General features: G+C 44.2%; 1 pseudogene; it reads right to left on the bottom strand.

The window, feature by feature from the left end:
* The window catches only part of LOC147660726 (protein SGT1 homolog pseudogene), a 70300-nt pseudogene extending 61919 nt beyond the window's left edge, over nt 1-8381 (bottom strand).
* Between the last annotated feature and the right edge of the window lie 6497 nt (nt 8382-14878).

Here is a 14878-nt window from a genome sequence, read left to right as displayed (position 1 = left end):
TTGCAGCCTTGAAACAGAGGGTGGCAGTGATGAACCAGAGGGTGGCAGTGGTGAACCAGAGGGTGGCAGTAATTAACCAGAGGGTGGCAGTGATCAACCAGAGGGTGGCAGTCTTGAACCAGAGGGTGGCAGTGATCAACCAGAGGGTGGCAGTGAGGAACCAGAGGGTGGCACTGGTAACCCAGAGGGTGGCAGTGATGAACCAGAGGATGCCAGGGATCAACCAGAGGGAGGCAGCCTTGAACCAGACGGTGGCAGTGATGAACCAGAGGGTGGCAGTGATGAACCAGAGGGTGGCACTGGTGAACCAGAGGGTGGCAGCGATGAACCAGAGGGTGGCAGTGATGATCCAGATGGTGGCAGTGGCGAACCAGAGGATGGCAGTAATGAACCAGAGAGTGGCAGTGGCAAACCAGAGGGTGGCAGTAATGAACCAGAGGGTGGCAGTGGCAAACCAGAGGGTGGCAGTGATGAACCAGAGTGTGGCAGTGATGATCCAGAGGGTGGCAGTGGTGAACCAGAGGGTGGCAGTGGTGAACCAGAGGGTGGCAGTAATGAACCAGAGGGTGGCAGTGATGATACAGAGGGTGGCAGGGGTGAACCAGAGGGTGGCAGTGGTGAACCAGAGGGTGCTATGAAGAACAGAGAGTGACAGGGGTGAACCAGAGGGTGGCAGTGATGAACTGGAGGGTGGCCGCGATGCACCACAGGGTCGCAAACAGGCTGGACACGTAGAAACAACATGGTCGCGACCATTGCGACAACACTAGTAAGTTTGCGTTCCCGAACTTGTAAAAAACCCTCGCAAACTGGCAAAAACAGCAAATTCGCACAAATTCGCGAATTTTTCGAATTGCGAGTTCGCTTTCGCACGGATTCACGGATCGCAAATTCGCAAATTTCGCCCATACTTACACAAAATGTCTTTTTGATTTTTTCCACGTCCAGTAATTTCCAAAGGATAAGCGATCAGTTTTATGTCAGCAGTGAGGCATACTATCATTCGAAAATCACCCCAAAAAATATTATAATATAATAAGAATTGAAGAATCAAAGTACACTAATGATCACAGTCCAGTGATTTTGACGATGTGGAACGCAGATATGGACATACAATATGTTGCAGATCACTCAATTGCTGTTGCTCGCCGTGTTACTTCATATATTATGAAATTCAAGAAAACAGAATTGAAAGAAATGTGGGAAGAAATTTACAAGAGAAGACACTTAGCAAAACATTGTACAGCTTAAGCTTCAAGATGCTTTCATATCGAGAAATTGGATCCTACGAATGTTCGGATTGATTGACACCTGTAAGTTTATATTCAAAGTCAAATGGAATCATATGGATAAGTCTAGGTCTTGCTGTGACACGAAATCAAGTTTTGAAATCTGTACAAGAAATGTAATACTTAGCATTAAATGATCCAGTAAGTACAGATATTCTTAAAGCAAATATGTTGGATACGTACTATCCCAATAAAAGTCCACACCTGGAAAAGATATGTCTATAAGAAGTACTGTAATATTACAGCTTTAAGAAAAATGTTACGGAATTAATAAATGAAGGAACATATGATGTAATTGGATCTGAAGGAAGTTTGGTAATCACAGGAAAATAATTTGGGATACTGCAAATAAAAGCAAGTTTTTCTATTTAGCTTTTCTGTAACTCTTTAAACCTTGGACGGGTGAAATGGAATTGCCTGGAGATTTTGAGTGCTATGAAGATTCTTTCAATGCATGTAAAGATAGCATTGAATGTACACTTTTTCCAAATTATCTCTAAATTTTGAACAAGGAGATTAATCAAGAAAGTACTATTGCAGCTGAAATATCTAGAGGTAGTTCTCAAGATAGTCAGAGTTCTACTGCACAAAGCCAAGATCCACTTGGAAAAGATATACTTAAAACTGAAGCTGCAACAGCAATGAGTGAAGTGAAAATGGTGATGCAACAAGCACAACAGGACAATATAGATTTGAAAAACTTAGAAGAACAACTGAATACTGAACAGAAAGAAATATTTCACCAAGTTAAGCAACAAATAGAACACAGACTACTGCATGAAAAGAGTGTTTGCCAATGTACATCATTTGAACCTATTCTTATGTACATCAGTGGGCAAGCTGGAATAGGAAAAAGTGTATTGATTAAATGTTTGTTAAGTTATCTACAGAAAACAACAGATTTACACATATCATGTATTGTAACTGCTCCAACTAGATTAGCAGAACACAATATTAAAGAAATTACATTACATCGTTTACCTATGTTACCAGTAGAACATGAAAATAAGTTGGACTATCACAAGCTATCTGGAAAAGCTTTTTTTGAAGTTTCAAGAGTACTGAAGAAAATGAAACTTCTGATAATTGATGGTAAGCATTGTTTCAAACTTAATGTTTGTGTTTGTACATTTGAGAATGCAGCAGATTTTAAAAACAAATTTCGATGTTTTATTTGGAGGAAAACATGTAATTGTATTTGGTGATCTACTACAACTCACACATGTGAAAGGCCAACAAACGTTTAACACCCTTCTTCATGAAGACATTAAAAAATCATTGGGAAATATTGGAAATGACAACATTTGGACTTATTTTGAATATAAAGAACTTATTTAGAACATGCGACAAGCAAATGACGAAGATTATGGAAAAATTCTCCAAAATATTACAATTTGTGTCTTAACAAAGGAAGGCAAAGAAACTTTAAAAAGTCAGCTACTAACAAACTTGTTTCCAAAAGAAATTATTGCACCTGAAACTCTCTACCAAAAAATTGCAGAAAAGAAGTCTATAATTTGCCTTATGCCAACACTGAAAAAATGCTCTACATTCAATGAAGAACTGTTGAAACTGGAGAAACAACCGATAATGAAAATGAGAACCACTGATAAAATAGAACATGAAGGAGTAACTATTCTTCTGTCAGAGAAATTACATTTAAAATTAGACTCTTTGGAAAAATCAATATCTTAGACTGCTGATTTGTGAAAGACCTTATATGTATCTGAAAATTGTCGTGTAATATTACAGCATTATTTAGATGTTGAGAAAAGTTTAGTAAATGGAGCAATGGGAAAAGTTGTTGACTTTGTTAGTTATCCAAATACCGATGGAATTGAATTTTTGAAGGTTAAATTTGATCAGATTGAAGGGGTGAAACAGATTGCATGTTGTGGTGTTTGTTTGTTTCTTGCTTGCTAAAGATTTGTATGTTCACAGAAAACAGTTTCCTGTTTTTTTAGCATATGCAGTGACCATTCATAAATCTCAAGGTCTAAGTATTAACACTGCTTTGGTCAATTTTGGAAGTTCTGGGTTATGTTGGATTGTCATGAGTGAGAACATTATCTTGATTGCATTTGATTGATTTTGATGCGGAAAAAGTTAGTGCAGATGTGAATTTTGTAAGAGTACCATAGGTTAAGAATACTCTATGCTCCTAACTTAGGTGACTATCCTATTTATGAAAAACTTTTGATTAGTCCAAAACGAAAATGTGAGAAACATTCTAATGAGGTTACAAAGAAGAAAAGAACTGAAAAGAATGATGAGGCTAGAAAAAAAAATGGAAGTAGACATCGTTGCTAATATTGTAAGATATCAGTTAGAAAATAGTTCAGGTATCAACTGCTATGCTAATGTAATCGTGAAGGTTGTGTTTTTTTTTTAGAAAATCCACAGCATGCAATTATGAAAAAGCGAGAAAAAAGATTCTGTTCTTTGTTATAATATGTTTTTGAAAAGTTGATCAAATGAAAATCCATACTGCTTCTGGCGTGCAGAATCTTCTAGGTATATGTTCTGGTTCTTCACAATTTACACAGAATGTACAGCAATATGCTCAGGAATTTCTTATGTTTCTGCGTGCAGTATTGAAAGATGAAGGAATACAAAATAAAAATAGCATACAGAATCCACCAAAGGAGTAACACAGGGATCTATATCACTACCGGCAACCATTCTAGCCACTGCTATTCCTTCCAGTGTATGGTCCATCGACCATCTAGATGAGATTCCAGAAGGTACCCTACCCGTTGTCTTAGTCACAATATTCCCACTAGAACTGTTCAGGAGGCAATCCACCCCCTCCAAACTTACTTATCCATTCACTCTGTCAATACCCAAGCACTTATGAATTCACCATACATTCTCTTTGCAGTACTCTTATTATCCAGTCACTACCCATGTCCTCATTAAATCACCCATGCACTAACACATGCAGTGCTACAATCACATGTGCACGACCCATGCAGTCCTCTAACCACCTACAGACCGCTCATTCACACGTTTACATTCCAAGTACTAACCATGCACTCCAGCAATCCCACTGTCACTCTCCATGCACTCCTCCAATCACCCAGCCACAACCATGACTAATCCAATCACTCCGCCAATACCCACACACTTACAAATTCACTATGCACTCTCTTTGCAGTACTCTAATCATCCAGTCACTACCCATGTACTCATGCAATGACCCAGACAGTAACACTTCAAAGCTACAATCACATGTGCACTATCCATGCAGTCCTGTAACCACTTAGACACTGCTCATTCACAGTCTTTCAATCACTCAACCACCACTTATATACTAATACAATCACTCATGTAGTAGTCATTCACTCATACAATAACTCACGCATTACAGAGACACTAATACAATCATGTAGGCAGTACTCATGTACTCATACAATTAACATGTGCTACCCATGCTCTCTTCAATCAATCATGCTCAACATATATACTCCAGCAATCATGCAGACATAAGTATGCCCTTATTTCTCTTCATAAACCAGATAATGTAGTTCTGAAAATTACAATTTTTTCTTGTCTTTTTATTTTTCATTTTTTTTGTGCTTTTTTACACTATTTTGTAAAAATGTTGGGTATTTTTGGAAAACTGAAAAAAGCAACAGGTTAAAGTCTCAACTTTTGGAATTCTAAAATCATTCCAACAACAAAAAAATACAAACAAAAATTGGCAGCGATAGTTCCTTGCTGCAGAACAAACAGCATCCACAGATTGTTCACCACAACATAGGTTGGTGTTGCATTTTATGCATAGCTGTTTTAAGTTTCCAAACTCTGAGCGTATGTCCGTCTCTCAAGAGGATGTACTTGACGCTCCTGAAGTGCTGTGACGAGCTCCATGGTCATCTTGTTGCATATTTTGTTGTGCATGTCGTATCTGCTCCAATGCAAAATGTCTGCGGTGTATTGTCTGGAGGTGCTTGTACATGCTCGAGTACTTTTTGTCACTACCTCTAGACAAAATTTGTGGACAGAGAGTACAACTGACCTTCCTTGCGTTGACTCTCTTTTCACCATCTGGGATGGTGAAAAATTTCCAGACGATGGATTGTGGTCTCTTTTTGTCTGTGGTTGGGGCTGAATGCCGGGTCAAGGTGCGCGTAGCCGAGTGGATGACGACCAGCCGCCTGAAACTGAACTCAGACAAGACGGAAGTCCTCATCCTGGGTTCCTCGCCGGTGGCAGCACTGAGTAAGTGATTTACACATTTCATTTAGCTACACAGAGATAGACACTCGATAGTCAATAAAGTTAGATAGAAGAAAAAAACTAGCTATTCCCAACTGTCACGTGGGTAACGTGCCTAACGTAAGTACCCGGCTCACACCAGTTTTGTAACACACACCGAAGAAACACGAAGAGGAGGAAAGATGCCGCGTTATAATCACTCGCGAGGTAAGATGAATTAGGTACAGGCAGAGCGCGTTAACAGCAGAGACCTGGCAAGCAGATAAGCGGCTTAATACAGTTAAAGGGTAACTATGTTATGTGATCCGCATGTGAAAAAAACGCGAGAATCTTTAAACAGTAGATGGGTTTACATATATGAGTCAGGTGTTGAACCTCTAGTAAGGGAGAGAGTTTCACGAAGAAACCCAGGGAGCCAGAACACATAGCGATTTAGGAGATCAGCGCACGCGTACAACATTTTTTTTAGTTAATTGACACAGGGAAGTAAAGAGAATTTGATATTAAGTATGTTCATTTGTATATTTTAGATTTTCCCTGATGAAGGTGCAAGAGGCACCGAAATGCTTTGGAAATATATGAAAATGTTTGAAAATGGATTGTGATATGTGAATGAAAACATATATGGATGAAATTAACAATTTGAAAAATGGAATAAAAAACATGAATTGCATAAAGTAATTACCTCACATAATTTTTTGCTGAATATCATTCAGCCCCAACCACCGTGCCAAGGGTGATAGGCCTATGGGTCAATAGGTCTGCCACACGTTGAGATTAACTATATTACTGCCATTGTCCTTGGCAAAAAATCCATGTTTGAGAACTCTGGGTCACAGCCATTTAAACACCTTGCTGTTTAAGTCTTCCAAGATATTTGCAGTTTTATGGCATTTCTCCATGGCGAAAATGACTACTGTTGCATGCAGAGACCTGTAAATAGTTGTTGCCTAACCCCCACAAAAGAGATCCATTATGCAGTTATACACTTGTAATCAGTGGCTTGACAACTGGTCCACATGTCTGTCATCAGGTGGATAGTGTGAACAGCACACTGCGGCATAGCTTGTCCATCCCATTGCAGCACATTGTGATGGAGTGCTTGAACAGCAAGTCTGGCAATATAGGAACCTTCCATTGCAGATGGCTGCCAGATATATTCTAAAAATCCCACTCCCTCCACAAAATGAAAAAGGAAGGAAGTACAGCACTAACATTTTAGCCAGCTACCCATTGTACAAACATGCTGTTGGGTGTTTGCGTTTGTTTGGCCCCTCCTGCCTAAACATGCCCAAAACAGTAGCCTGGATTTTCTTCATTGCTGGTGCCACTGATGCAGGAGACTTAAGGAACGAAGAACTAGCAGTTAGACTTAATGTGCAGTTTGGGGCAGTCACTGTATGCTGTTGCAGTGATGTCTCCATCTGACTCTTAAATCATTTCGATGTTGCTGATGCGGGTGATACCAGGGCAGTTCTTGAGGCAGGGCTGTTTTATGTAAAGATGTCACCATTTTCTTCCTTATCACCTTCTCCTCCCACCATGATTAGAGAAGATTCCCTGCTCTCATCTCCTTCACCATCTTCTGCAGCTATACTTTGTGAGGTGTGCCTCCCAGTAGATTGCATGGTATTTTTTGACACTGGTCCTTTGGCCGCCAGTACCATAGTGTGAACCAGGCTTACCTCAACAAACACTAATGTTGCAAATTGAGCTTATTGCAATGTTATCCTGCTGCTTGCTAATCATAAAGAAGTCCCAAACTTGGAAGGTGCACTTTTTCAACGGGCCACTGGTGCCACTGCCAATGTTTGAAGAACTGGAGGTAGGTGGGTATGTTGATGATTGCTTCTCTGCAGTGCATAGTTCTAGGAAGTGGTGGATGCAGGTCTCTGTGAGGGCCTTACAAATATGTCAACTGGTGCTGGTGGTATCAGTGCCAAAATCCTCAGAGTAGGTTTAATAGGAAGGGTTGTGTCAGTCTCAACTGGGCCTTCTACCATGACAATGACTGGCTCATCATCCTAATCCCCTTCCATAGTTGTAGCCCTCTTTTAGAATCTTTCCTTTCCTTTTCTTTTCATGACATGCCTCGGAATCAGTTTTATGGTCCAGTCCATGTTCAGATCCCCACAAAATGGGCTTGGAGTACATGGAGGAGTACCCTTCCTTTTTCTTGCTAGAGGTCTGGAAAACAATGGTTCTAAAAGAGGAGGTTCTTGGTCTGCAGGGAGCTCTACCTCCTGTTCTCCTCATACTTCAGGAAGATCTGCCTTGCTGGCTGTGGCTGTTGTCATCTTGGCTCAGTTTCATGCAACCATTGTGTACTACTTTGCAAAAGAGTCAAATATGATTCATAGTCACTGCTCATCTGCAAGATTGCAGTGGCTGACTCGCTGACAGACATGTACTTGGGTTGGGCTGGGGCCGTTGATGCGGGACTGCTGCCCCCAGCTTGCTCCCTGGAATCCAGTGCAGCAGGCCCACACACCAGTGGCAGAAATCTGCTTTTTCTTCTCCTCAGTGGCCACTTTCTTGGCAGCACCTTTCTTTGGGGCTGCAGATGTGTTGTCCAATTGGCTCAGTTTTATGTGACCATTGGATACTACTTTGCGAAATAGACAAATCTAATTCATAGTCACTGCTCGTCTGCAAGATTGTAGTGGCTGCCTCGCTGACAGACATGGACTTGGGTTGAGGTGGAGTTGTTGATGCAGGACTGCTGCTCCCATCTTGTTCCCTAAAGGCCGGAGTGGCAGGCACACGTTGCCTGAAAAAGGTTGTGGCCGGCACACCAGTGGCAGAAATCTGCTTCTTCTTCTCCTCACTGGCCACTTTCTTGACAGCACTTTTCGCTGGGCCTTCTTGAAGCTGTCAGTTGTCAGTGGCACTTAGTTGCATAGAAGGAAGAGATTAGAGGACTCAGGTCACGTTTTGCGAAGTCATATCAATTTATACATTCCTTCTTTCTAGCAGTACTGTGGGTTGCCTCTTGTGCACCTAAAAGCACACAAGCAAGAAACGCATTTAGTAAAACGTGTCAATGTAAGAGTTTCAGTTTTAGTTGGTACAGACAAAGACTATATCATTTAGTGTGGTTACTTAAGTTATTCTCCTAAATAGCTAACAACAATAGTGTATCTATTCCAAAGTCCAACCACACCACCATAACATAATATATTTCATTTTCATTCAGGATAGCAACATATAGATGTAACTGTTTGTTTTATATGCTTTTAAGGGAAGCACCTATGGCAGTCGGGGTGGTTATGGCTAAAATGAAATAATCCTTGAAAAATTAATGCTGGTGTGTATGCACCTTTGGCAGGCAGAGGGTCCAGGGGAAAATGGCATAATACTTAAAAAATTAGTAAGCACGCTGATGTGCACATGGGTGTGCGCCTTTGGCTGGCAGGGGGTAATAATACAAAAATTGTTGGTGTACTAGGGGACGATGAGAACCCCATTGGGAGGCAAGGAGGTGCATATGAAAAATGCAAAAAAAATGCATATAATATAAAACACTGTTCATAATATACCTACACTACATTGTTCCTCAAGCAAATTATTAATTGGGAAAAAGTTAAAGAAAATTAACAAAAACAAAAAAGCATAGCCTTCTCCTATCAATCTTCATAGAAAATGGCTTTGAAAACTGAAAAAGGGTGGCTGCATAAAATGGCTGCCAGCCACATGGTCATCCAACAACAACAAGCAAAGAGTCATGGCCACAACAAAGAACACATCCAGGCGTGTAGAAAAGGCACACTGGCTGGCTACAAAAATGGCCACGGGTCACATGGTCAAACAACCACAACAAGCAAGGAGGCATGGCCACACCAAAGAACACATAAAGGCCTATGGCAAAAAAGGACACTGGCTGGCTGTACAAAATGGCCACCAACCACATGGTCAAATTACATCAAGCAAGGCGACATAGCCACAACAAAGAACTCATGCAGGTATTGGTAAAAGTACACTGGCTAGCTGCAAAAAATTACCACAGACTACATAGTCAAACAACAACAGCAAGCATGGAAGCATGGCCACGAAAAAGAAAAGTTGCCGCCTATGGCAAAAGAACACTGGCAGGCCACACAACGTGGTCACCGGCCACATGGACAAACAACCAGCAAAGAGGCATGGACAACAAAGAACACATGCAGGCCTATGGAAACTGATCACACAGAATGGCCCTTGGCCACATGGCATGGAGAACAAAGACAAATGGGACACTTGGTGGCCTATGTGAATTGGACCTCTGTCCTTAGATAATATTTATGCATTTTGTTGTTTATGTTATTTAAAATCTTATAATATTCTGCCAAATATTTAATACATAAAAATGAGCTAAAAACGACTAAAATTTACAATTCCCAATAAAATTCCCATTTCCTATCAAATGTATTCTTTAAGAAAGAAATGGCAACTAATACTAGAAAGTGCGAGCAACAATAAGTGCCTTAGAACAGTTTAGAGTACATCACAAATGGTGGCCTATTGAAAACACACACACTACCAAGACAAAGAAGGCATGGCAACACATAAGAAAACACTACAATTAATTCAGCAATGCCAAAAATGAAAGTTAAGCGGGCTATAGATTTTTTATAAGAACACCTATCCTCCCAAGGCGTCAAATGTAACCCTCTCCAAAACACAGATTTTGCAGAAAAAAAATTGTAATACGAAAATAAATTTCACAATTCACTTTTGTTATTTAATCTAATGCTATCACTGCCCTAAATGATGTTTTAAAACAACATATGACACAGAAACAGTTGTTTCATGCACCCATGACTTGTACTGTCCCTACTGGCTGGATGGCCCATGGGCAGATTATGGCCACATAGTTAAATAAATGAACAGTGCAAATTTAACAAACATGGTGAATATGGCCGGGATGCCCGCCACCCCCTCCCAACACCTATCCCCAAGGATGGGAGAAGTCGGACACTGGTTTGAACTTTTGGAAGGCGAGAGGGAGTCACCCTCCCGGCCGTATTTATTAAAATATGAAACAAAATTTAAAACATTAAATAAAAGTTTCATCATTATGCATTATGTACAATTTTACATTTATTACATTTCGATGAAGACATGTACTTTGGCTAACCTTAACAGATCTCTAATACAAAGGTTTCCTAGCCGAGTCTAACATCCTGAAAATGCATACATTCTAAATTAAAATTGTACATCCTAGCATTAAGGGCCAACGGCAAGGTCTTAACCGGTGTCAGATCCCTACTACCAGACTCTCGCCCTCACGGTGTGAGTGGCGCATGCGCAGAGGACTCTACCCTCATTGCCAACTGTAACTTCCCTTGTCGTGGTGGGGGCCCCCTTTCCACTCGACGCCATCTTAAAGGTCGTCCGAGTTCCCGTGTGAGGTATCCGTAGGAAGGACAGCGTGGACTCCCCCCCATCCCCACACTCTCTATCCGCCGTCGCGGATATCCGGCCCCCGGGAAATTAATAGGAGGGGCATCTAGCCGCCTCCCCCCCGGGAGGGGCCTATGGCCGTCTCCCCCTAGGCGACCCATCCTTAGTGGGTGCCGCCTCCCCGTGGAAGGGGCCAATGGCCGCCTCCCCCCGGGCGCTCCCATCCATTCTGGGTGGCGCCCCCCTCTAGGGACCTTGAAATTACTGCTCACCGATCATGACCTTACCGCCCGACCTAAAATAAATATGACAGTTGTTTACCTACTAAGGAAAGAAAAATTCTGACATAGCCTCGATGTGTCATCAACTGCTCTCTCCTGCAAAGAACACATTCTGCAACTGCAAAAGTTACATCCTTATCCTAAACATTCCTTTACTTTCCTAAAAGGGAAAAAAGGCCTATACTCCTATTTCTCAGGAACACTTTATTTACACAAACATTTGCCATAAGGGGCTGGTGGGTGGGTCAAAATTGCTGCTTGTTCCGTCGAGGGCTCACGAGCAACGAGTGGGTGCAGCCTTCTGAGCCGAGGAACAAGAGGACGCTTCTTCGGCTTCCCGCTCTATTTATTCTTCTGCGGGAGGGCGTGTACCCTCCTCCTGTATGCCTACTGGGCGTGGTCTGCTGTGTAGGTGTCTAGGACAACCCCTCTTGGGTGGGAGAAGGCGCCCCCCCCGGCTACGCCACTTCGGGCATACCAGCCGAGCCACGCCCCCCGCCCAAAATGGTTTCCCGGGGGGATCGAGGCACCCAACCAAACATTCGGGGGGACCGAGTGGTCGCCCCTTTCCATATGGCCGGGATGCCCGCCACCCCCTCCCAACACCTATCCCCAAGGATGGGAGAAGTCGGACACTGGTTTGAACTTTTGGAAGGCGGGAGGGAGTCACCCTCCCGGCCGTATTTATTAAAATATGAAACAAAATTTAAAACATTAAATAAAAGTTTCATCATTATGCATTATGTACAATTTTACATTTATTACATTTCGATGAAGACATGTACTTTGGCTAACCTTAACAGATCTCTAATACAAAGGTTTCCTAGCCGAGTCTAACATCCTGAAAATGCATACATTCTAAATTAAAATTGTACATCCTAGCATTAAGGGCCATCGGCAAGGTCTTAACCGGTGTCAGATCCCTACTACCAGACTCTCGCCCTCACGGTGTGAGTGGCGCATGCGCAGAGGACTCTACCCTCATTGCCAACTGTAACTTCCCTTGTCGTGGTGGGGGCCCCCTTTCCACTCGACGCCATCTTAAAGGTCGTCCGAGTTCCCGTGTGAGGTATCTGTAGGAGGGACAGCGTGGACTCGCCCCCATCCCCACACTCTCTATCCGCCGTCGCGGATATCCGGCCCCCGGGAAATTAATAGGAGGGGCATCTAGCCGCCTCCCCCCCTGGGAGGGGCCTATGGCTGTCTCCCCCTAGGGGACCCATCTTTTGTGGGTGCCGCCTCCCCGTGGAAGGGGCCAATGGCCGCCTCCCCTCGGGCGCTCCCATCCATTCTGGGTGGCGCCCCCCTCTAGAGACCTTGAAATTACTGCTCACCGATCATGACCTCACCGCCAAAGACCGGATAGTTGACCGACTATCCGGGCCCCCCTACTCCTCCTAATGGTCATGCCTCCTCAAACCCCTCAGCCATGCTATGAAGTCTCCTATGAGTAAGTCATTCCCCTCCCTGGTCAGGTGAACCCCATCGCTCAGGTACATGTGATCGCCCCGAATACACCCATGAGGAATGCTATGCAACTGCGAAGAGCGGAACAATTTACAAATTTTATTATTAACCCTCTTCACTGAATGGTTCAGTGCTGACACCGAAAGGCCCCCCCGCCATACCTTCCTTGGAATGATGTGGGACCAGGCAATCGTGCACCCCGGGACTCTTTTAGCTAACCAGCTAACAGCCGACAAAATGTGTTCCAATAACACTCGTCTACCCGGTGTCACCAAGTCGTTGCCCCCCAGGTGTACTATGACTACAGATGGCGGTGACCTCTGCCGCCCTAAAAGACCCTCAAAAAAGGATTCGAATTGGTCAAAACAGAGCCCGCCCTTCCCATGGAAGGCCACTCTGTACCCGTATCCCCCAGGTGCATGAGTCGCGTCACCTGCCTTGAATACGTCCCCGGCACGCCTCACGTATGAGTGGCCCACGACCCATACCATCCTCTCTCCAGTCGGTGATCCTTGACCGCTGGCCTCCCGATATTGGGTCAACTTCAAATTCCGCCCCGCGTGACAGGCTCGCGAAACTGTAAATCAAACAAAAGACAAGAAGCGTGAGTGTATGTCGATTGATCTTTACAACATGTGCAATCGCACATACCTTTTGAAGCAATTCGAGGACCAACGGCCCAGCTGTTTCACTTCCTCTGCACTCTGACCCCTGGCTGTAGCCTCTATAGCAGCCCCTATCCTAAAGGAGTGGGTCCCAAAATCGCACGGGTCCATGCCCGCAGCAGCGATTGACAGTGCCAGCACCCTCTGAAACTGAAATCTCGTCAGTGGGATGCCATCCTCGTGCCGAAGCAAACTCCCCCCCCCATGTAGCCGGCCTTAGTGCCAAATATTCCTCTACACACTTTAACGGGCACATAGGGGACCCTCGCGCGCGCTGCACGATAACACTATTTCCCATAGCTCCCTGGTCAGTCTTGGACCTGGCTATCGATATCACCATCGAATCACCCCTTATTTGGACGTGATCCCTGCACAAGCCTCCCTCCATATCTTTTTTGTTCCTTGCGACAAGTTCGCTCACCCGCATAGCCCCATGGAATGCCAGTGCGAAAGCTGCCCGGAACAGAACTGCTTCGAAATGGGAGGAGCACGTCTCATCCAGCTTTGCTAAAAGCAGAGACAGTCTGTCCAAGCCAATCGGGCGCCTCGTATCTTGCTTGCGACCCTCGAGGCACTGCCAGCCGCGAAGGGCTTTCTTAACCAAAAAGGAACCCGTTGGGTCTTTTATGCCATGCACCTGTGCCATGAATGAAATGGCCACTCTATGTCTACTGGCCATTGCTGCTGATCGGCCCTCCCTGTGCAGCGCTACCAGGAACCCCAGGAAGGATTCCTCCTGACCCCAGCTCTGACTCCCTGTGGGACCCAAAAATGTGCAATAGGAACGAAACGCTCCTTCGTATGTCTTCCTTGTCCTGGGGGCTAAGCTTGCTGCCACGAGGTCCTGTAATCCGGGGCACCGATTAGCCATAGTGCTTCGGGGAATGGTGCCGCCACTAGGTCTGCTGTAGGTAGATAACCCCTGAATGCCTGCACATGTGAACGAGAGAGTGCATCGGCCGCATGATTCAGTACGCATGGCACATGTTTCACCCTGAACTGTACATTCAGTCTCATGCAAAGCAGCACAACTTCTTTCAACAATCTCAAGATCAATTTGCAGCGTGCTGCCTGTTGGTTAATGCAGTCAACAATAGTCATATTATCAGACCAAAACACCACTGAGCGGTCCCTGAAGTCGTCAGGCCATGCCATCAGAGCAACCCAAATGGGGAATAACTCCAAGAACCCAATGTTACCTGTGAGACCGCTGGAGTGCCACCAAGACAGCCATGTTTGCGCCGACCATCGATTACCTAAGATGGCGCCAAATCCCACGCTCCCAGCTGAGTCAGTCCATAGACCTAGTTCTTCTGAAGACGCTGGCGGCGAGTTTCAGACGACTCGACCGTTGAAGTCCGCCAGAAATGCCATCCAAATGCGCATATCCTGGCGAACCTCTGCTGACAGTCTCGTACGGTGGTGCCCCTCTTTGAGACCAACCATAGCTTGTGCAATAGAGCGTGAGAAGGGGCGGGCCATTGGTATCACCCTCAAAGCAAAGTTAAGCTGACCCACTGTTTGTTGTAACTGGTGCAGGGTCACTTTCTCCTTGCCCAGGCATTGCGTCAAG

Source organism: Lissotriton vulgaris, unplaced genomic scaffold (assembly GCF_964263255.1).
Source record: "Lissotriton vulgaris unplaced genomic scaffold, aLisVul1.2 SCAFFOLD_4760, whole genome shotgun sequence".
NCBI classification, from domain to species: domain Eukaryota; kingdom Metazoa; phylum Chordata; class Amphibia; order Caudata; family Salamandridae; genus Lissotriton; species Lissotriton vulgaris.
This window is presented reverse-complemented; position numbering and strand designations above follow the sequence as displayed.